Source organism: Bos grunniens, chromosome 3, assembly GCF_055505025.1.
Source record: "Bos grunniens cultivar Pamir isolate PY7600 chromosome 3, Bosgru_T2T1.0, whole genome shotgun sequence".
Lineage (NCBI taxonomy): Eukaryota > Metazoa > Chordata > Mammalia > Artiodactyla > Bovidae > Bos > Bos grunniens.
In genome coordinates, this window is record NC_141167.1 from 120025499 (window position 1) to 120047438 (window position 21940).

A 21940-nucleotide genomic window follows, 5' to 3' on the forward strand; every position below is an offset into this window, starting at 1 on the left:
CACACTCACATCCATCAAGTCAGTGATGCCATCCAGCCATCTCATCCTCTGTCATCCCCTCTTCCTCTTGCCCCCAATCCCTCCCAGCATCAGAGTCTTTTCCAATGAGTCAGCTCTTCACATGAGGTGGCCGAAGAATTGGACTTTCAGCTTCAGCATCAGTCCTTCCAATGAACACCCAGGACTGATCTCCTTTAGGATGGACTGGTTGGATCTCCTTGCAGTCCAAGGGACTCTCAAGAGTCTTCTCCAACACCACAGTTCAAAACCATCAATGTTTCGGCTCTCAGCTTTCTTCACAGTCCAACTCTCACATCCATATATGACCATTGGAAAAACCATATCCTTGACTAGACGGACCTTTGTTGGCAAAGTAACGTCTCTGATTTTTAATATGCTATCTAGGTTGGTCATAACTTTCCTTCCAAGTAGTAAGTGTCTTGTAATTTCATGGCTGCAATCACCATCTGCAGTGATTTTGGAGCCCCCAAAAATAAAGTCTGACACTGTCTCCACTCTTTCCCCATCTATTTCCCATGAAGTCTTGGGACCAGATACCATGATCTTCATTTTCTGAATGTTGAGCTTTAAGCCAGTTTTTTTCACTCTTCTCTTTCACTTTCATCAAGAGGCTGTTTAGTGCCTCTTCACTTTCTGCCATTGGAGTGATATCATCTGCATATCTTAGGTTGTTGATATTTCTCTTGGAAATCTTGATTCTAGCTTGTGCTTTCTTCTAGCCCAGCGTTTCTCATGATGTACTCTGCATAGAATTTAAATAAGCAGGGTGACAGTATACAGCCTTGATGTACTACTTTCCCAATTTTGAACTAGTCAGGTATTCCATGTCCAGTTCTAACTGTTGCTTCTTGACCTGCACACTGGTTTTCTCAGGAGGCAGATAAGGCACTCTGGTATGCCCATCTCTTTAAGAATTTTCCACAGATTGTTGTGATCCACACAGACAAAGGTTTTGGGTAATCAATGAAGCAGATGTTTATCTGGAATTCTCTTGCTTTTTATATGATCAAACAAATGTTGACAATTTGATCACTGGTTTCTCTGTGTTTTCTAAATCCAGCTTGTAAATCTGGAAGTTCTTCATTCATGTACTACTGAAGCCTAGCTTGAAGGATTTTAATCATAATCGTGCTAGCATGTGAAGTGAGTGCAACTGTATGGTAGCTTGAGCATTCTTTGGCATTGCCTTTCTTTGGGATTGGAATGAAAACTGACCTTTTCCAGTCCTGAGGCCACTGCGGAGTTTTCCAAATTTGCTGGCATATTGAGTGCAGCACTTTCACAGCATCATCTTTTAGGATTTGAAATAGCTGAGCTGGAATTTCATCACATCCACTAGCTTTGTTCGTAGTAATGCTTTCTAAGGCCCACTTGACTTCACACTCCAGGATGTCTGGCTCTAGGTGAGTGACCACACCATTGTGGTTATCTGGGTCATTAAGGCCTTTTTTGTACAGATCTTCTGTGTAGTCTTGCCACCTATTCTTAATCTCTGCTGCTTCTGTTAGGTCCTTGCCATTTCTGTCCTTTATTGTGCTTATCTTTGCATCAAATATTCCCTTTGTATATCTGATTTTCTTAAAGAGATCTCTAGTCTTTCCCATTCTATTGTTTCCCTCTATTTCTTTGCATTGTTCATTTAAGAAGGCTTTTTTATCTCTCTTTGCTATTTTTGGAACTCTTCATTCAGTTGGGTATATCTTTCCCTTTTTCCTTTGCCTTTCACTTCTCTTTTTTCCTCAGCTATTTGTAAGGCTTCCTCAGATAACCATTTTGCGTTCTTGCATTTCTTTTTCTTTGAGATGTTTTTGGTCATTATGTCTTGTACAGTGTTACAAGCTTCTGTCCATAGTTCTTCAGGCAGTTTGGAAATAGGGTCTTGGCAAATGTTTTCAAATATCTCAAGAAAAGATCATTTTGGATTTAGGCAGACACTAATGACCAATGTCCTTATTAAAGATTAGAGAGGGAGACTTGAAACATAGAAACACGCAAAGGAAAGAGCCTTGGGGAAATGGAGGTGGAGATTGTAGTGATGTATCAACAAGCCAAGAAATGAGCACCAAGGATTGCCAGGAACCACCAGAAGTGAGGAGAAATGCATGAAAGGCGTTCTCCCCAAGAGCCTCAGGAAGAATCAACCCTGCTGACACCTTGATTTCAGACATCTGGCCTCCAGAATTGTGAGAGGGGAATATATTTCCAATGTTTTAAGCCACGCAGTTTGTGGTAATTTGTTTTAAGATCCTTAGAAAACAAGTATAGCAGAGAAAAAATAGGGAAGAAATAACTGGTCTTTGGGTTTCACCAGTGGCTCAGTGGTAATGAATCCGCCTGCAAGGTAGGAGATGTGGATTTTATTCCTGGGTTGGGAAGATTCCCCTGGAGAAGGACATGGCAACCCACTCCAGTATTCTTGCCTGGAGAATTCCATGGACAGAGGAGCCTAGGACTCTACAGTTCATAGGGTCACCAACAGTCTTGACACGACTGAAACGACTTAGCTCACTTGGATGAGCCATGGCCTTTCCCTTCTCCTGCCCACCTGATCTCGGCCAGCGCTTTCCACTGGCAAAAGTCAAAAGGCAAGCGAACGACAGAAGCTGCAGTCTGCAGAAGAGGGTATAAAGCGTCCTTTAATCTAGGGTGAGGTGTGGGTGAGGGCAAACTGAGAACATGAGCACTATACAAGAAGTAAAAGTCATTACAAACAATTTTTAACACGGTGACAAATGGAAACATAGCAGGAATAGCTGGTAAATTGCTTCAGGGAAGACACAGGCCATGAAGCCTAAAAGCATTTCATTTGCCGTTGGGCTGTACTAAATCACAAAGTTAAAAGAGAGCTTCGGGCTCATCCAACCCAAGTGTTTGTTCATTCTGTTTACAGAGAACGAGGTTCGCAGATGCGTCCACCTTCACACAGTCAGTGAGGGAAGGAGTTGGGCCTGAAACTAGGTCAGCCAGATCCTAGTCAGTTTTTCATTGGCTGGTGTAATATATTTCTCATCCAAAGAGGAAGGCCAACCTGGTGCTTTAACTTTCCCTTTTCTGAGATATTTTCAGAAATAGCAGCTCTCTTTTTCAGGCGGCGTCTCAAGCAGAACTCAATACCACCAGAAGCAGTTGCCCCATCTTCTCAGGACAGAGTATTACTGATTCAGAGGACGCGTTCCCAGAGGGCTGTGCTGTGAGGCATCCAGAGCTATGGCTTCGCTCAAGTGCACTTCAGGGCAGCTCTGTAGCTGCCCACGCTCTGATTCAGTGAATAAGCATACATACACTAAACATCTAGTAGATACCAGGCAATGGGGATGCAATGCTGAATCACACACAGCTCCTGTCCTTAAGGGGCTTGCAGTCTAGAGGGGAGACAAGGAAGTGAGTGAATGTGGTGGGGGTGGTCAGTGAAGCCGAGTACCTACCTTACCCTAGGTGAGATGCAGAGAGGCTGCTCAGCCTTGGGGAGTGTAGAAGCTGCTTTTTCCTCAAGCACCAGAGAAGCTCGTGTACAGAATTTTCCTCATTTTACAGTATTTGTTTAACAACACTTTTTTTCCTTCCCTTTTCTTTTATTATTATTTTGGCCCTGCCATGGGACATGTGCAATCCTTGCTCCTGGCCCATGGGCTGACCTCACGCCCCCTGCATTGGAAGCACAGTGTCCCCACCACTGGGCCACTAGGGAAGTCCAAGACTTTACTTTTTAGAGCAGTTTTAGGTTCACAGAAAAACTGAGCAGAATGTACAAAGGGTCCCCATATACCCCTTGCCCTCATACATGCCTAAGCTCCTCCACTATTAACATCCTGCCTTAGAGTGGCACGTTTGTTACAAGAACCTAAATTGACTCATCCCTGTAACCCAATATCCATAGTTTATATTCGCGTTCACTCCTGGTGTACATTCTATTGGTTTTGACAAATGCGTAAGCACATGCATCCATCATTGGAGTACCATGCAGAATAATTTCACTGCCTAAAATATCCTGTGTGTGCTGCCCACTCACTGCTCCCTACCCCCAGCCCCAGCCAACTGCTCTCTACTGTCTGTATAGTTCTGCCTTTTCCAGAATGTAACGTGTTTGGGATCATAGAGTATGTAGCCTTTGCAGATTGTCTTCCTTGGTTAATAATATGCTTTTAATATCCCTCCGTGTCTTCCTGTGGATTCATAGCTCATTTCTTGTTGTGCTGAATAATATTCCATTGTATGGATGTGCCACAGTTTATTTATCCATTCACCTACTGAAGGGCATCCTGGTTGCCTTCAAGTTTTGGCAATTCTCTGTAAAACTGCAACAAAGATCTGTGTGCAGATTTTTGTGTGACATGTTTTAAATTCTTTTAGATAAATAGCAAGGAATGTGATTACTGGAGTGTATGTTCAGACTGTTTAGTTTTGTAAGAAACCTTCAAACTTCAAAAGCAGTTATACCATGGAATATATATATATTTTAAATGACTTAATCTTGAATCCAGTAGTACCTATATGAGGTGTGTTTTTTTTTTTGTTTTTTTTTTTTTAATGAGAAGCACTTTATTTTTAAAGCAAGGAAATTCTTTTTTTTTTTTTTTAATATTTAGTTGTAGATGCACTGGGTCTTAATCGCTGGATGTGGGCTTTCTCCGGCTGCGATGAGCAGCAGCGCCTCTCGAGTTGCAGCACGCAGCCTTCTCACTGCCATGGGGTCTCTTGTTGTGGAGCCCGGCTTCAGTAGCTGCTGCCCGTGGCCTCAGCAGCTGTGGCTCACGGGCTCAGTTCCCCCATGGCAGGCAGGATTCTCCCGAACCGGGGATCAAACCGCTGTCCTCTGCATTGCAAGGCAGCTTGCTAACCACGGGACCACCAGGGAAGCCCGAGGTATGTTTTCAGAGACTTCAGAAAACTTCCCTGATCAGCTGTTAGTTGGAAGATGCCTCTCATTCTGTCATCATATTTCATCTAAATAGTTTGAGTTTTTGAACTCTGTCAAAATACAAACTCTTGTATAATTGGTAACAATTTTCATTGTCATCAATTACATATACCTTGAACAGGAACAAATATTCTAAGAGTGCTTTGATTAAGCAACATGCAGTGGAAGTTAAGGGGAAGAACTGCAGTATATATAACTAACTGGTCTGTATAGTTCCTCTCCCAGGAGTATTTGCTGTATCCAGGGTTAGAGATCTGTTCTGTTGACTCTAATAAGTGGAGAAGGAGCCAGCAGTCAGCAGGCACTGAACTAGAACTGGGCACACAGAGGTAAAGAGAAGCAATCTGTGTCCTTGAGGAGCTAACCACCCAGGCATGTACAAACACAATTTCAATATAACATGAAGTGAAGTGAAGTGAAGTCGCTCAGTCGTGTCCAACTCTTTGTGACCCCATGGACTGTAGCCTACCAACTTCCTCCATCCATGGGATTCTCCAGGCAAGAATACTGGAGTGGGTTGCCATTTCCTTCTACAGGGATCTTCCCGACCCAGGGATTGAACCCAGGTCTCCTGCATTGTAGGCAGATGCTTTACCGTGTGAGCCACCAGGGAAGTCCATGTTATACTGGAACCAATATAACATGGTAAGTATTATAATCACAAAATTGATTTTCAAATAGTCTGCCTAGTTGTCAATTGATGTGTCAAATCATGAGTTGCAATCTTTGATGCAGAAAATATGGTTTGCTCAAATAGAGATATTAAATCACCATCGAAGCTCAGCAGTGAGCATGACTGACTCAGCCTGGAGGGTCTGAGAATTCTTCACAGAGGAGACAAAGTTGGGGTTTAATATTCAACAACATATGTGACATTTCCTGGCACAGGCGAGAGACAGGTTTTAAGGCAGACAGTTAAGTGTGTGTCTGTAAAGGTGTGAAGTAGGAAAGAGTTTGGTCTGTCTGAGGGAAGTGCTTCAGTGTGGTCAGAGAAGAAAGTATCTGAGTTGGCGGCAGGAGGGATGGAAGGGAGAAAGCAGGATGACATGCAGGCAGGAGGCAGCATGTGAAGGACTTTATATCACAGGCAGGAAGCTAACCTTGTAGTATTCCAGTAGGATAGCCATGAACCATATGGCTCTTGAGTACATGAAATGTGTCCAGTGCAACTGAAGGGCAGAATTTTTTGTTTTATTTCATTGATGTAAATTAAAGTGGAAATAGTATAAAATAGAAAAATACATATTGAAATGTTGGTATTTTGGATAGGTTAGTTAAATACAGTACACTATTAAAATTAACTTCACTTGTTCCTTTTCAGTTTTTAAAAATGTGGCTACTAGAACCTTTAAAATTATGTGTTCAGCTCACATTATATTTTTGTTGGGCAGTGCTGCTATAGGCAATTGGAAGCCACTGAGAGATTTTGTGCAAGAAATGAATGTGATCAGATTGGGGTTTTATTTTTAATTTTTTTTTAATTTTTTAAATTATGAAAGTATGGTGACACATTTACAGGAGACTTGGAAAATACAGAACAAAGTTACATATAGTTCCCCTATACCAATTATTATTTCAAGTAGATAAATTAAGGTTTTTAGTTGGAGTTTCAATATCAAACTCTCAAAAATTAATAGAATGAATAGACAGAAAAGTAGAAAGATATAGTAGACCTGAAAAGCACTATGAACCAATTCAACATAATTAAGATTTATACAATTTTCACACAACAGAAGGGTACAAATTTATTCAAGTTCCCATAACTATAAACCAGGAGACACAGAAACATATCCAGACATGTAAAAGAAGTACACACAGTCTGTTCTCTTATAACTGTGTAATTATGTTAGAAATCAATATCAAAAGATACTTGAAAATAACCCACATATTTTCAAGTGCAATGTGAGATCTTTGATTTAGCCACAGAAATCTTTGATTTAGCCAGAAAGATCTTTGATTGAGCTATTGAAAGCCTCAAGAAGGTTAAAAGACTAAAAAACCACAGAGAGCAATTGCAGAGAAAGAAACATTTAAATGAGACATTAATACCAAAATGAGAAATTAATATAAAGATACTTCAAAAACCCCATATATTTGGAAATTAAATGTCCACTTTTTTTTTTAATTTAATTTTATTTTTAAACTTTACATAATTGTATTAGTTTTGCCAAATATCAAAATGAATCCGCCACAGGTATACATGTGTTCCCCATCCTGAACCCTCCTCCCTCCTCCCTCCCCATACCATCCCTCTGGGTTGTCCCAGTGCACTAGCCCCAAGCATCCAGTATCGTGCATCGAACCTGAACTGGCAACTCGTTTCTTACATGATATTTTACATGTTTCAGTGTCATTCTCCCAAATCTTCCCACCCTCTCCCTCTCCCACAGAGTCCATAAGACTGTTCTATACATCAGTGTCTCTTTTGCTGTCTCGTACACCGGGTTATTGTTACCATCTTTCTAAATTCCATATATATGCGTTAGTATACTGTATTTATGTTTTTCCTTCTGGCTTACTTCACTCTGTATAATAGGCTCCAGTTTCATCCACCTCATTAGAACTGATTCAAATGTATTCTTTTTAATGGCTGAGTAATACTCCATTGTGTATATGTACCACAGCTTTCTTATCCATTCATCTGCTGATGGATATCTAGGTTGCTTCCATGTCCTGGCTATTATAAACAGTGCTGCAATAAATGTCCACTTTTAAATAATGGGTGTTTCTAAGGAGACATAACAAGGAAAATTAGAAAATATTTGTAACAGAAGAGAAATGAAAAGAGAATGGACACTAGTATAAAATTTTCTGAAATTTGAACAAAATCTGTACTTTAGTTAATAATACTGTGAAAGTAAAAGTGAAAATTGCTCAGTCGTATCTGACTCTTTGCGGCCCCATGGACTATAGATTCCATGGAATTCTCCAGGCCAGAATCCTGGAGTGGGTATGCCTTTTTCCCTTCTTCAGGGGATCTTCCCAACCCAGGGATCGAACCCAGGTCTCCCACATTGCTGGCGGAAATATACTGTATCACATGTTAATTTCCTGTTTTTTTCAACATAATATTTCTTTATATTTTCAAAATTGGATTAGAAGTTTCTGAGGTGAAGTGAAGTGAAAGTCACTCAGTCATGTCTGACTCTTTTGTGACCCCATGGACTATACAGTCCATGGAGTTCTACAGGCCAGAATACTGAAGTGGGTAGCATTTCCCTTCTCCAGGGGATCTTCCCCAAACCAGGGATCAAACCCAGGTCTCCACATTGAAGGTGGATTCTTTAGCAGCTGAGCCACAAGGGAAGCCCAAGAATACTGGAGTGGGTAGCCTATCCCTTCTCCAGCACATCTTCCTGACCCAGGAATCAAACCAGGATCTCATGCATTGCAGGCAGATTCTTTACCAACTGAGCTATGAGGGAAGCCCTAGAAGTTTCTCATTCAAATGTTTTTTTACAAATCACTAAAATAATAAATTTTCTAGACTTTTATCACTAATACTAGATGCCAGAATAAATGGAACTATATCAAAGTTTTGAGTGACTATAAATTTACAAATCTAGTATTCTATTTATATTAAGTCAAACAAGGAGACTCAAAATGTCATGAATTTTTTAGCTAGGCAAAAATTCAGAAGTTTTCTAAAATACATATATTATACTTACTCTCTCTCTATATATACACACACACACACACACACATACATATACAAAAGCTTTTCTACTACACTTGATAAAGCCTTGAGAAAGAACAACAACAAAAAGAAATGGAGAAATTAGAAAACATAAACTAATGAAATGGGAGCATTGAATATGAAATAGAAAAAATGAAACAAACTAGATAAAAGTAAAGGTCATCATATAGTCCATTTGTTTTTAAACATGACTGCTCATTGGAATTACCTCTGGAGCTTTGGAGGAAAAAAAAAACAATATCTTGGCATTTGTATTTTTCAAAAATTTCCTAGATAATTCTACTGTGCATCTGGATTTTTAAAAGTGATTACAGTGTGGAGATTCCTTAAAAAACTGGAAATAGAACTGCCTTATGATCCAGCAATCCCACTGCTGGGCATACACACTGAGGAAACCAGAAGGGAAAGAGACACGTGTACCCCAATGTTCATCACAGCACTGTTTATAATAGCCAGGACATGGAAGCAACCTAGATGCCCATCAGCAGATGAATGGATAAGAAAGCTGTGGTACATATACACAATGGAGTGTTACTCAGCCATTAAAAAGAATACTTTTGAATCAGTTCTAATGAGATGGATGAAACTAGAACCTATTATACAGAGTGAAGTAAGCCAGAAAGAAAAACACCAATACAGTATCTAATGCATATATATAGAATTTAGAAAGATGGTAACAATAACCTGGTGTACGAGACAGCAAAAGAGACACTGATGTATAGATCAGTCTTATGGACTCTGTGGGAGAGGGAGAGGGTGGGGAGATTTGGGAGAATGGTATTGAAACATGTATAATATCATGTATGAAACGAGTCACCAGTCCAGGTTCAATGCACGATACTGGATGCTTGGGGCTGGTGCACTGGGACGACCCAGAGGGAGGGTAGGGAAGGGAGGAGGGAGGAGGGTTCAGGATGGGGAACATAGGTATACCTGTGGCGGATTCATTTTGATATTTGGCAAAACTAATACAATATTGTAAAGTTTAAAAATAAAATTAAAAAAAATAAAGTGACCAAGGAGAACTGCCTGATTGGCAGCCACAGGAGGAAAAAAAAAAGTGATTACAGGTTTTTCCATTAAATGGTTGTTTTAGTGATATAGAAGTCAATTATTTTCTCTTAACCAATCATGATACAATGGTATTAAAATGAATATTAGTTACATAATCACAAAATTAAACTCAGCATTCAGAAAACTAAGATCATGACATCCAGTCCCATCACTTCATGGCAAATACAAGGGGAAACAATGGAAACAGTGACGGACTTTATTTTTTGGGCTCCAAAATCACCACAGATGGTGACTGCAGCCATGAAATTAAAAGACACTTGCTCCTTGGAAGAAAAGCTATGACCAACCTAGACAGCATATTCAAAAGCAGAGACATTACTTTGCCAACAAAGGTCTGTCTAGTCAAAGCTATGGTTTTTCCAGTAGTCATGTATGGAGAGTTGGACTATAAAGAAAGCTCAGTGCCGAAGAATTGATGCTTTTGAACTGTGGTGTTGAAGAAGACTCTTGAGAGTCCCTTGGACTGCAAGGAGAGTCAGCCAGTCCATCCTAAAGGAAATCAGTCCTGAATATTCATTGGAAGGACTGATGCTCAAGCTGAAGCTCTAATACTTTGGCCACCTGATGCGAAGAACTGACTCATTGGAAAAGACCCTGATGCTGGGAAAGATTAAAGGCAGGAGGAGAAGGGGACAATAGAGGATTAGATGGTTGGATGGCATCACTGACTCTATGGACATGAATTTGAATAAGCTGTGGGAGTTGGTGATGGACAGGAAAGCCTGGCGTGCTGCAGTCCATGGGTTTGCAAAGAGTCGGCCATGACTGAGCAACTGAACTGAACTGAACTGAATCACAGAATTAAAAGTTTTCACAGTTAATAGCCAGACAAAAGGTAAAAGATAATTACAGTATATTGTTAGGCTAATCATGTTTCCATTATGGCTTGCAATTATAATCCGCCTGTAATACAGAGACCTGGATTCAATCCCTGGGTTGGGAAGATCCCTGGAGAAGGGAAAGGTTACCCACTCCAGTATTCTGGCCTAGAGAATTCCATGGACTGTATAGTCCATGGGGTCTCAAAAAGTCAGATAGGACTGAGCGACTTTCACTTTATAAAATAATTACACACAATTTAGGGGGTTAAGTAGAGTGATGTGTTAAGTAGAAGTATATACCTGCACATGTTTTTATCCTCCTAGCCAGTCTGTGTCTTTTGGTTGATGCACTTAATCCTTTTACATTTAAGTTAATTACTAATATGTATGATCCATTTTCTTAATTATTTTGGGTTTATTCTTTGTAGGTCTCTTTCTTCTCTTGTGTTTCCTGCCTAGAGAAGTTCCTTTAACATTTGTTGTAAAGATGGTTTGGTAGTGCTGAATTCTTTTAAATTTTGCTTGCTGGAAAGCTTTTGATTTCTCCATTGAATCTGAACCTGAGTCTTGCTGGGTAGAGTAAACTTGGCTGCAGCTTCTTCCTTTTTATCACTTTAAATATATCATGCCACCCTTCTAGTTTGTAGAGTTTCTGTTGAGAAATCAGCTGATAATCTGATGGGAGTTCCCTTGTATGTTATTTATCATTTTTCCCTTGTTGCTTTTAATACTTTATCTTGTCTTTAACTTTTGTCAGTCTGATTATTATGTGTCTCAATGTGTTCCTCCTTGGGGATATCCTGCCTGGGACTCTCTGTGCTTCCTAGACTTGGTTGATTATTTCTTTTCCCATGTCAGGGAAGTTTTCAGCTATTATCTCTTCAAATATTTTCTTGGGTCCTTTCTCTTTCTCTTCTTCTTCTCAGACTCCTATAGAGTGAATGTTGATATGTTTAATGTTGTCCCAGAGGACTCTTAGGCTGTCTTCATGTTTTTCATTCTTTTTTCTACATTCTGTTTTGTGGCAGTGATTTTCCACCATTCTGTCTTCCAGGTCACTTATCCTGGAAGTTATTCTTCTATTGATTCCTTCTAGTGTATTGTTCATCTCTGTTTGCTTGTTCCTTGGTTCTTCTAAGTCTTTGTTAAACATTTCTTGCATCATTTCCATTCTTTTCCCAAGATCCTGGATCATCTGTACTATCATTATTTTGAATTCTTTTTCTGGAAGATTGACTATCTCCACTTATTTTTCTGGGGTTTTATCTTGTTCTTTCATCTAGGAGATAATACTCTGGGTCCTGGTGCACACAAGATTTTGCTTGTGCCCTCTAAGAGTGGAGTCTCTGTTTCAGCCAGTCCTGTGGAATTCCTGTAATCAAATCCCACTGACCTTCAAAGTCAGATTCCCTGGAGATTTATAGTCCCCTTACTGGATCCTCAGGCTGGGAAGCTAGAGATAGAGCTCAGAACCTTCACAACAGTGGGAGAACTTCTTAGGTATTATTGTTCTCCAGTTTGTGGGTTGCCCACCCAGCAGGTGTGGGATTTAATTTTATCATAATTTCACCCCTTCTACCGTCTTGTTGTGGCTTCTCTTTTGTCTTTGGAAGTGGGGTATCTTTTATGGTGGGTTCCAGCACCCTTCTGTGGATGATTATTCAATAGCTAGTTGCAATTTCTGTACTCTCACAGGAAGAGATGAGCACACATCCTTCCATGCCACCATCTTGATTTAATCTCCTAGGTTTGTTGTTGGACTCAGTCATGTCCAATTCTTTGTGACCCCATGGACTAAAGCACTCCAGGCTTCCCTGTCCTTCACTATCCCCTGGAGGTTGCTCAAACTCATGTCCATTGAGTTGATGATGCCATCCAACCATCTCATACTCTTTCATCCTCTTCTCCTCCTGCCCTCAATCTTTCCCAACATCAGGGTCCTTTCCAATGAGTAGGCTCTTTGCATCAAGTGGTCAAAGTATTGGAGCTTCAGCTTCAGCATCAGTCCTTTCAGTGAATATTCATGGTTGATTTCCTTTAGTATTGACTGCTTTGATCTTCCAAGGGACTCTCAAGAGTCTTCTCCAGCACCAAAATTCGAAAGCATAAATTCTTGGGCACTCAGCCTCCTTTATTGTCCAACTCTCACATCCATACATGACTACTGGAAAAGCCAGAGCTTTGATTATACGGACCTTTGTTGGCAAAGTCTCTGCTTTTTAATATGCTATCTAGGTTGGGAAAATCCTCTGGAGAAGGAAATGGCAACCCACTCCAGTACTCTTGCCTGGAAAGTCCCATGGAGGAGCCTGGTGGGCTACAGTCCATGGTGTCACAAAGAGTCAGATACAACTGAGAGACTAACACCAAACACTGAACTCTAGGTTTGTCATAGCTTTTCTTTCAAGGAGCAAGGGCCTTTTAATTTCATGGCTGCAGTCACCATCCACAGTGATTTTGGAGCCCAAGAAAATAAAGTTTGTCACTCTTTCCATTGTTTGCCTATCTACTTGCCACGAAGTGATGGGACCAGATGCGATGATCTTCGTTTTCTGAATGTTGAGTTTTAAGCTAGCTTTTTCACTCTCTTCTTTCACCTTCATCCAGAGGCTATTTAGTTCCTCTTTACTTTCTGCCATTAGGGTGGTGTCATCTGCATATCTGAGTGGGTTTTTATAATTACAATTCTGATAGTAGAGCAAAGGATGGCTTGGTGAGAGAGTAAGGTGACCAGTTAGGAGACTATGGCTATAGTCCACATACATTGACATTGACATTGAAGTCGCTCAGTTGTGTCCGACTCTTTGCGACCCCATGGACTGCAGCCTACCAGGCTCCTCCGTCCATGGAATTTTCCAGGCAAGAGTACTGGAGTGGGGTGCCATTTCCTTCTCCAGGAGATCTTACCAACCCAGGTATTGAACCCAGGTCTCCCGCATTGTAGGCAGATGCTTTATCATCTGAACCACCAGGGAAGTCACATAAGCGCCTACAAAGACCTGAAAGAGTAGGGATGGAATGAGGGAGCTCTATTGAAAAGATATGTAGGATGGAGATTGGCACCGCTTAGTAATGGACTGGCAGCGGAGGTCTTTTGTACAATGAAGAATTTGGCTTTTGTCCCTAGTTTCTTACAGGTAATCTTGAAATCTGGAATTTCCCAAGTGACAGTAGTGTCTTTATTATTCATGGTGGGGCCCTTGGACCACAATTGAGTTATGCTAATAAGGTGACTCATTGTGAGCCCCTAGAAAGTTTCAAGATAGGGACTGGCCACACCAGAAGGACCAGTCATGCAGTTTGGAGATTGAAGCTTTGAGCCAAGTGATATATGCTAGACCTCTGAACTTTGGGGAGGGGAAGAGAGATTAGAATTATTTCTATCACATGGCCAAGGAATCCAGCAACCAATGCCTCTCTAACGAAACCCTAATACCAGTAAAAACTCTGGACACTGAGACTTTAGTGAGTTTTATGGCTAGTGATGCACATTGATGTATTGGGAGGGTGATGCATCCTGAAAACACAGAAACTTCACACTTAGGGCCTTCACCTGCGGTTCTTCTTTGTGCTGGTCCTGATTTTTATGTTCTTATCATGAACTGTAATCAGAAGCATAGCACTTTCCTGAGGGTCATTCTAGCAAATGATCAAATCTGAAAAGGTCATGGGAGACCCTCCAATTTATAGCCAGTTGGTCAGAAGTGCATATGACATCAGTCAGTTCAGTTCAGTCGCTCAATCATGTCTGACTGTTTTTGACCCCATGGACTGCAGCACGCCAGGCTTCCCTGTCCATCACCAACTCCCAGAGCTTACTCGAACTCATGTCCTTTGAGTCGGTGATGTCATCCTACCATCTTATCCTCTGTCATCCCCTTCTCCTCCTGCCTTCAGTCTTCCCAGCACCAGGGTCTATTTTAATGAGTCAGTTCTTCGCATCAGGTGGCCAAAGTATTGGAGCTTCAGCATCAGTCCTTCCAATGAATATTCAGGATTGATTTCCTTTAGGATTTGATCTCTTTTCAGTCCAAGGGACTCTCAAGAGTCTTCTCCAACACCACAGCTCAAAAACATCAATTCTTCGGTGCTCAGCTTTCTTTAGCATGTGACATAGTAACCCCTGAACATGTAGCTGAAATCTAAAGTAAGGACAGCCTTGTGGAAGAATGTGCACCTAGCCTGTTAAATGTAACTTGTCTAGCTAGTGTCAGGATTGTGTGGCAGGGTGAAAGCAAACAAGTCAAGGATGACTTTAGTTTTTAGATTAAAGGTATAACAAACCCAATAAGAGATGCAGGTCTGAGTCAGAGCAGAGGAAGGTGAATTTGGTGTTATGCTTGTCAACTTTGAAGAGTCTGTTGTCCTCAGGGTTGATATGTCTAGAAAGCAAAGCAGTTGGGGTTCAGGAGAGAGTATGGGCTGGGGACAAAGATTTTATGGTGCTCAACTAACAGGCTGAAATAGGAATCTTTCTGCTTTATTGTCCTCTAAGGCTCCTTGTTCCTTCCATTCACTTCCCTCCCACTCTACAGTTTTCCTGTGTCTTTGTCTTTTCTACACGTCCCCCACCCCACCACCACCACCAAGTTACTCCTTTCTCTTCATTCTCTTCCCACTCTGGCCTGAAGTGGCCCTTGGAACTGCCTTCCTGCCCAAATTTGAGCCAATAATCTGGAGAGGCTTAACAACCAGAAGGCTCTAAGCACACCCTACCCCACCGTGTGTGCAATTAATCCTCAGTGCTCACTGATTTTTATCTGTTATGTACCTACATGACTTTGCCCTTTCTACCTTTTCTTCTGCCTGGGGAGGGCACAAGTGTGATTCTTTGCAGGTAGAGTTTGTCTTATCACTTTTGCATAATATAACATGATGAAAGGTCATGTTTTTAAATGCCAAAGACATTCATTTTTCTTCCCAACAAATATTTGAACACCTAGTATGTGCTTAGTGTTAAGGATATGAAGATGGAAAGACATGATTGTTTACAGTCTGAAGGAATATGAACACTTACTTGCAAACCAAATTTTTCTCATCATGTGACTATGTGTAAATTGTAATTGAGGAGGTAACCTAATGTAAAGCCATCTTATAGTTGACAAGAGTGATAACAGTCAAGATGAGTCATAAGTCTCTTTACTGTCTCCTCAAGTATTTGTCCATAGGGACTTCCCTGGTGGTCCTCGGCTAAGACTCCACACTCCCAATGCAGGGGGCCCAGGTTTGAGCCCTGGTCAGGGAACGAGACCACGTGTCACAACTAAGAGTGCTCACGCTGCAACTAGAAGATCTTGCACACTACAACGAAGACTGAAGATCCTGTGTGCCACACATCAGATCTGCTGCAGACAAATAAAGACAAATGCTAAAAAAATGTCCGTAAGAAGAAACTGGGTTTCAGAAAATAAAATATTTCTCCATTTTTGGACTTTACATTTTGGGATTTTAAACTTTTAGATTTTTAAAACATTTTTTATATTCTTTCATTTATTATATTTCATGTACATGTATATTATTTTATATGAATATATGTTCACATTTTATGATATGTGTTTTACATAGTATATATTATATATCAATAAACTTTTCCCAGGTGGCACAGTGGCAAAGAATCCACCTGCCAGTGCAGGAGACAAAAGAGACATGGGTTCAATCCCTGGGTCGGGAATATTCTCTGCATTAGGAAATGGCAACCCATTCCTGTAATCTTGCCTGAAAAATTCCATGAACAGAGGAGCCTGACAGGCCATAGTCCATTGGGTCCCAAAGAGTCAGACATGACTAAGTGACTCAGCATGCACAAACTTTTCCTACACAGCTGTCTTTCCCCTTTCTCTGACACTCCTGTGAATATAGACATGTGGTCTAGGGAAAGAGGAAGAATTATTTGGGACAAGCTCTATGAAAGTAGAATGCAAACAAATCTATAGGAGCTGCAAATATGGTCACTTGTCACACTTGTCAAAGCACAATGCAAGGACTGTCTCTATTTCTTGCTACTCTGGACCATTCAAAATCTGACAGCATTAGTGTGACCTGGCCTATTAGAATGCAGAATCCTAGGTCCCAGCAAGACCTACTGAATTAGAATCTGCATATTTAATAAGAAACCCACATCATTTAAACTCACAATATATGCTGTTGAGAGTCCCTTGCACTGGAAGAAGATGAACCCAGTCAATCCTAAGGGAAATCAACCCTGAAGTTCATTGAAAGAACTGATGCTGAAGCTGAAACTCCAATACTTTGGCCACTTAATGCGAAGAGTCAACTCACTGGAAAAGACTCTGATGCTGGGAAAGACTAAGGCAAAAGAAGAAGGGGACAGCAGAGGATGAGATACTTAGCTAGCCAACTCATCACTAATTCAATGGACATAAATTTGAGCAAACTCCAAGAGATAGTGAAGGACAGGGAAGCCTGGCATGCTGCAGTCCATGGGGTTGAAAAGAGTGGGACAGGAGTCAGCGATTGAACAATAGCAACAAAGTTTGAGAAGCACTATTCAGATTTCCGAACAAAGCTAGTGGAGGTGATGGAATTTCAGTTGAGCTATTCCAAATCCTGAAAGATGATGCTGTGAAAGTGCTGCACTCAATATGCCAGCAAATTGGGAAAACTCAGCAGTGGCCACAGGACTGGAAAAGGTCAGTTTTCATTCCAATCCCAAAGAAAGGCAATGCCAAAGAATGCTCAAACTACCGCACAATTGCACTCATCTCACACGATAGTAAAGTAATGCTCAAAATTCTCCAAGCCAGGCTTCAGCAATATGTGAACCATGAAATTCCTCATGTTCAAGCTGGTTTTAGAAAAGGAAGAGGAACCAGAGATCAAATTGTCAACATCCTCTGGATCATGGAAAAAGCGAGAGAGTTCCAGAAAAACATCTATTTCTGCTTTATTGACTGTGCCAAAGCCTTTGACTGTGTGGATCACAATAAACTGTGGGAAATTCTGAAAGAGATGGGAATACCAGACCACCTGATATGCCTCTTGAGAAATTTGTATGCAGGTCAGGAAGCAACAGTTAGAACTGGACATGGAACAACAGACTGGTTCCAAATAGGAAAAGGAGTATGTCAAGGCTGTATATTGTCACCCTGTTTATTTAACTTATATGCAGAGTACATCATGAGAAACGCTGGACTGGAAGAAACACAAGCTGGAATCAAGATTGCCAGGAGAAATATCAATAACCTCAGATATGCAGATGACACCACCCTTATGGCAGAAAGAGAAGAGGAACTAAAAAGCCTCTTGATGAAAGTGAAAGTGGAGAGTGAAAAAGTTGGCTTAAAGCTCAACATTCAGAAAAAGAAGATTATGGCATCCGGTCCCATCACTTCATGGGAAATAGATGGGGAAACAGTGGAAACAGTGTCAGACTTTATTTTTTTGAGCTCCAAAATCACTGCAGATGGTGACTGCAGCCATGAAATTAAAAGACACTTACTCCTTGGAAGGAAAGTTATGACCAACCTAGATAGCATATTCAAAAGCAGAGACATTACTTTGCCAACAAAGGTCCGTCTAGTCAAGGCTATGGTTTTTCCTGTGGTCATGTATGGATGTGAGAGTTGGACTGTGAAGAAGGCTGAGAGCCGAAGAATTGATGCTTTTGAACTGTGGTGTTGGAGGAGACTCTTGAGAGTCCCTTGGACTGCAAGGAGATCCAACCAGTCCATTCTGAAGGCGATCAGCCCTGGGTTTCTTTGGAAGGAATGATGCTAAAGCTGAAACTCCAGTACTTTGGCCACCTCATGTGAAGGGTTGACTCATTGGAAAAGACTCTGATGCTGGGAGGGATTGGGAGCAGGAGGAGAAGGGGACGACAGAGGGTGAGATGGCTGGATGGCATCACTGACTCGATGGACGTGAGTCTTGGTGAACTCTGGGAGTTGGTGTTGGATAGGGAGGCCTGGCGTGCTGCGATTCATGGGGTCGCAAAGAGTCGGACACGACTGAGCGACTGATCTGATCTGATTCAGATGTTCCACGTGGAATTTTGTGAAATGCTATTATTACACAAGGAGAATTGGATTTCAATCCCTCTGTAAACACTGACTGCCTGGTAAAGACTCGATGTGATGGTTGACATGTTTAATGAGCTGGTGAAAAGAACTGATCACCTTTGGCTTGAGCGCATTCTCCCACTTCGAGTATGGAGAAGACTCTTGAAAGAGGGACCTCTACTCAGCATAGTTGTGCAGAGATGGGCTTTGTATTGGTGGTGGACCTGAGCAAAATGTTTATGCATCCATTCTTGGAATGGAGGTCAGGGAGAAGTGTGGTCCCATGAGAAACAAGGCCTGTCCGTCAATAACTGAGTGGCAGGACACTTTTAGAGCCCAGACTTTCCCTCCCTTCATGGTTTAAAAGGCAACTTTCCCTGGATTCAGAATTCAGACATTCCCTGTTTAGGTTTCAGCTTTTGGGGTTTTGTCTGGGATTGAGATCTGTGTCTTTAGACTTGGGGGCTAATGGTTGGGTTGTCATCTGGAACTTGATTATATTGTAATTCCTCATAGTCACCTGGGGAACTGGGTGCTCATGGAAAGTACACTGGTTAAGAAGTATAGCTGGTAGTTCCTTGCCAGGCCCCTCCCCTGTGTTAATTTCCCGTGGCTGCACTAATACACTATCACAAAGTTGAAGGCTTAAAAAAACGGTTTACTCTCTCCTAGTTCTGAAGGCCAGAAATTGGAAGTCAGTCTGTCTACAGGGTCGTGCTCTCTCTGATGGCTCCAGTTTCTGATGACTCTAGGTGTTCCTTGGCTTTTGGATGCACAGCTCCAGTCTCTTCCTCCTTCTTCAGATGGACTTCATTTCTATCTTTCTGCATCTTCTCTTCTGTCTCTTAAATTTGTCATTGGATTTAGAGCCTACTCAGATAACTCAGGATAATCTCATCCTGAGACCCTTAACTTCATTACATCTACAGAGATTCTTTTTCCAAATAAAGTTTCATTCACAGGATCTGGTTTAGAATACAGGGATATTTTTGAGGGAATCCACAAATCAATTCACTGTTGACTCTAACAAGCTGTGTGGCTCTGGACTGTTATTGTTATTTAATCACTAAGTCATGTCTAACTCTTTTGCAATCTCATAGACTACAGCCCACCAGACTCCTCTGTCCATGGAATTCTGCAGGCAAGAATATTGGAGTGGGTAGCCATTTCCTTCTCCAGAGGATCTTCCTGACCCAGAGACTGAACCCAGGTATCTTGCATTGGCAGGTAGATTCTTTACACTGCTGAGCTGCTCTGGACAGCTATCTACAAAAAAGTCAAGCCTCAGGTTTCTCATCTATGAAATGAGATCTGTATTAACAATAGTGTTAATATTTTCTGGTTCTTTTACTTGAGTGCTCTATTCCTAGGCAGGATAGGACAGTTAAAGGGTATATCATCAAGTGTGTGTTTTAAATAGCATCATCCTTATGGTTCTGGGCTTCCCTGATAGCTCAGTTGGTAAAGAATCTGCGTGCAATGCAGGAGACCCCAGTTCAATTCCTGGGTTGGGAAGATCCCCCTAGAGTAGGGATAGGCTACCCACTTGAGTATTCTTGGGCTTTCCTTGTAACTCAGCTTGTAAAGAATCTGCCTGCAATGTGGGAGACCTGGGTTCCATCCCTGGGTTGGGAAGATCCCCTGGAGAAGGGAAAATCTACCCACTCCAGTATTCTGGCCTGGAGAATTCCATGGACTATACAGGCCATGGGGTTGCAAAGAGTTGGACATGACTGAGCAAGTTTCACTTCACTTCACTTACGGTTCAGTGTTTTTATATTAATTCTTTAGACAAATATTTGCCCAGGACGCAATTCCCAGAAAGGTGTTGGACTCCAGTGATAATTGAAGAAAATATAAGATTCCTGTCCTCATGGAGCTTATATTCCATGTCGGTTTACATTCTCTCTTACTGGAGAAGAGACACCATTAAGAAGTAACCAATAAATACTCAAGTTGATTAGGTGATCTATGTTCCATGAAAGGAATTAGATTGATAGGCTGACTGGGAAGACTTCTCCAAAGAAAGGACATTCAAGCTGAGATATTAAAGATGAAGAAAAGTCAAGAATAAGATGGTTCAAGAAGCTGAAAGGAGGCCCATATGACTGGAGTAGATGTTTGAAGCCTCCACATGAAAAGTGATCTCTGGAGAGCAAAGCTAACAGCACAGATGACAAGGCTCAAAGGGTTTTGATGGGCGCGATGTCAGTAGTGTGCTGTGAGTGCCCCTGTAGCCCTGTAGTCAGGGACTGCTAGGCACAAGTCTGGTACCTGGCTCAGGGAAGATGTTGGTCTCCATAACTTGCCTAAATCCAAAGAGTTACAAAATAGAAAGGATGGGATTTGAATCCAAGAAGTCTGACTCTGGACCTGGACATCACCTCTGTGCTAGGGTAGAAGAGTGAGAGAAGTCTGTGATGATCTCCTAGGACTCAGCTTAACTAACTGGGATAGATGAGGCCATCAACACAGGTAGAAAAAGCAGGTGAAAAGGCAGGACTTTTGTTTTAGGGTTGATGTGGTTGCTGCTGCTGCTAAGTCGCTTCAGTTGTGTCCGACTCTGTACAACCCCATAGACGGCAGCCCACCAGGCTCCTCCGTCCCTGGGATTCTCCAGGCAAGAGTACTGGAGTGGGTTGCCATTTCCTTCTCCAGTGCATGAAAATGAAAGTGAAGTGATTGATGTGGTTAGTGCTAAGTTATTTTTACTCCTATGTTAAAACTCCCAGTTTATCTCTAAGGGAATGTAAAAAAATTTCTTCTTTTCTAATTTCCTACCTTCTTTATTATACTTTGTAGTAATCGTTAACTCTGATTTTTCAAAGACAATACACCAAAGAAATCTTACAAAGAAATTGTATAAATGCTAGGTGGAGGGAAGTCCACTGGTTAGGACTCAGTGCTCTCACTGTGGTGGCCCAGACTCAACCCTGGTAGGGGAACTAAGATCCTACAAGTTGCGTGATGTGACAAAGAAAAAAAAGAAAGAAAAAAAAAAATAGATGGAACACATCTAAAATAGATCGAAAGTCAGAAATGAAGCTTCATAGCTTTGTCTGATCTGTTTGGCCACCTTCTGTCCTTAGCAATTGGAGTTGATGGCTTGTGGTGGGGCAGGGGGCACGGGGTATACAATCTAGGACTACTGGGAGTTCAGACTCCATGTGTCCGATGCAAGCTAATTGGCAAGTGCCCAGGTGTTTCATGTCCTGAGTTTTTTAGGTTCCTGGCAGCCGCACCTATGATTTGGCATAAACCCTGCTCCCTTTCTCCTGACCCACATCGGTCTTGTAGTCATTGGGTGCTCCAGGAGTATCACAAAAGTTAACCAAGAACTTCTTCAAATAGCTTCTTCATCTGTAGCTAATGGTGAGCAGCTTTTGAACAA

General features: G+C 41.5%; 2 long non-coding RNA genes across 2 annotated transcripts in view; both read left to right on the forward strand.

Annotated features, from left to right (window-relative positions):
* The window catches only part of LOC147377097 (uncharacterized), a 31153-nt gene extending 15186 nt beyond the window's left edge, over nt 1-15967 (forward strand). The window contains exon 3 of the long non-coding RNA XR_015161333.1: nt 15687-15967. This is a non-coding gene — a long non-coding RNA (uncharacterized LOC147377097). The remainder of the gene's footprint in view (nt 1-15686) is intronic.
* LOC147377096 (uncharacterized) overlaps nt 1-21940 on the forward strand; it is an 88683-nt gene that overhangs the window by 25005 nt on the left and 41738 nt on the right. The window lies entirely within an intron of this gene.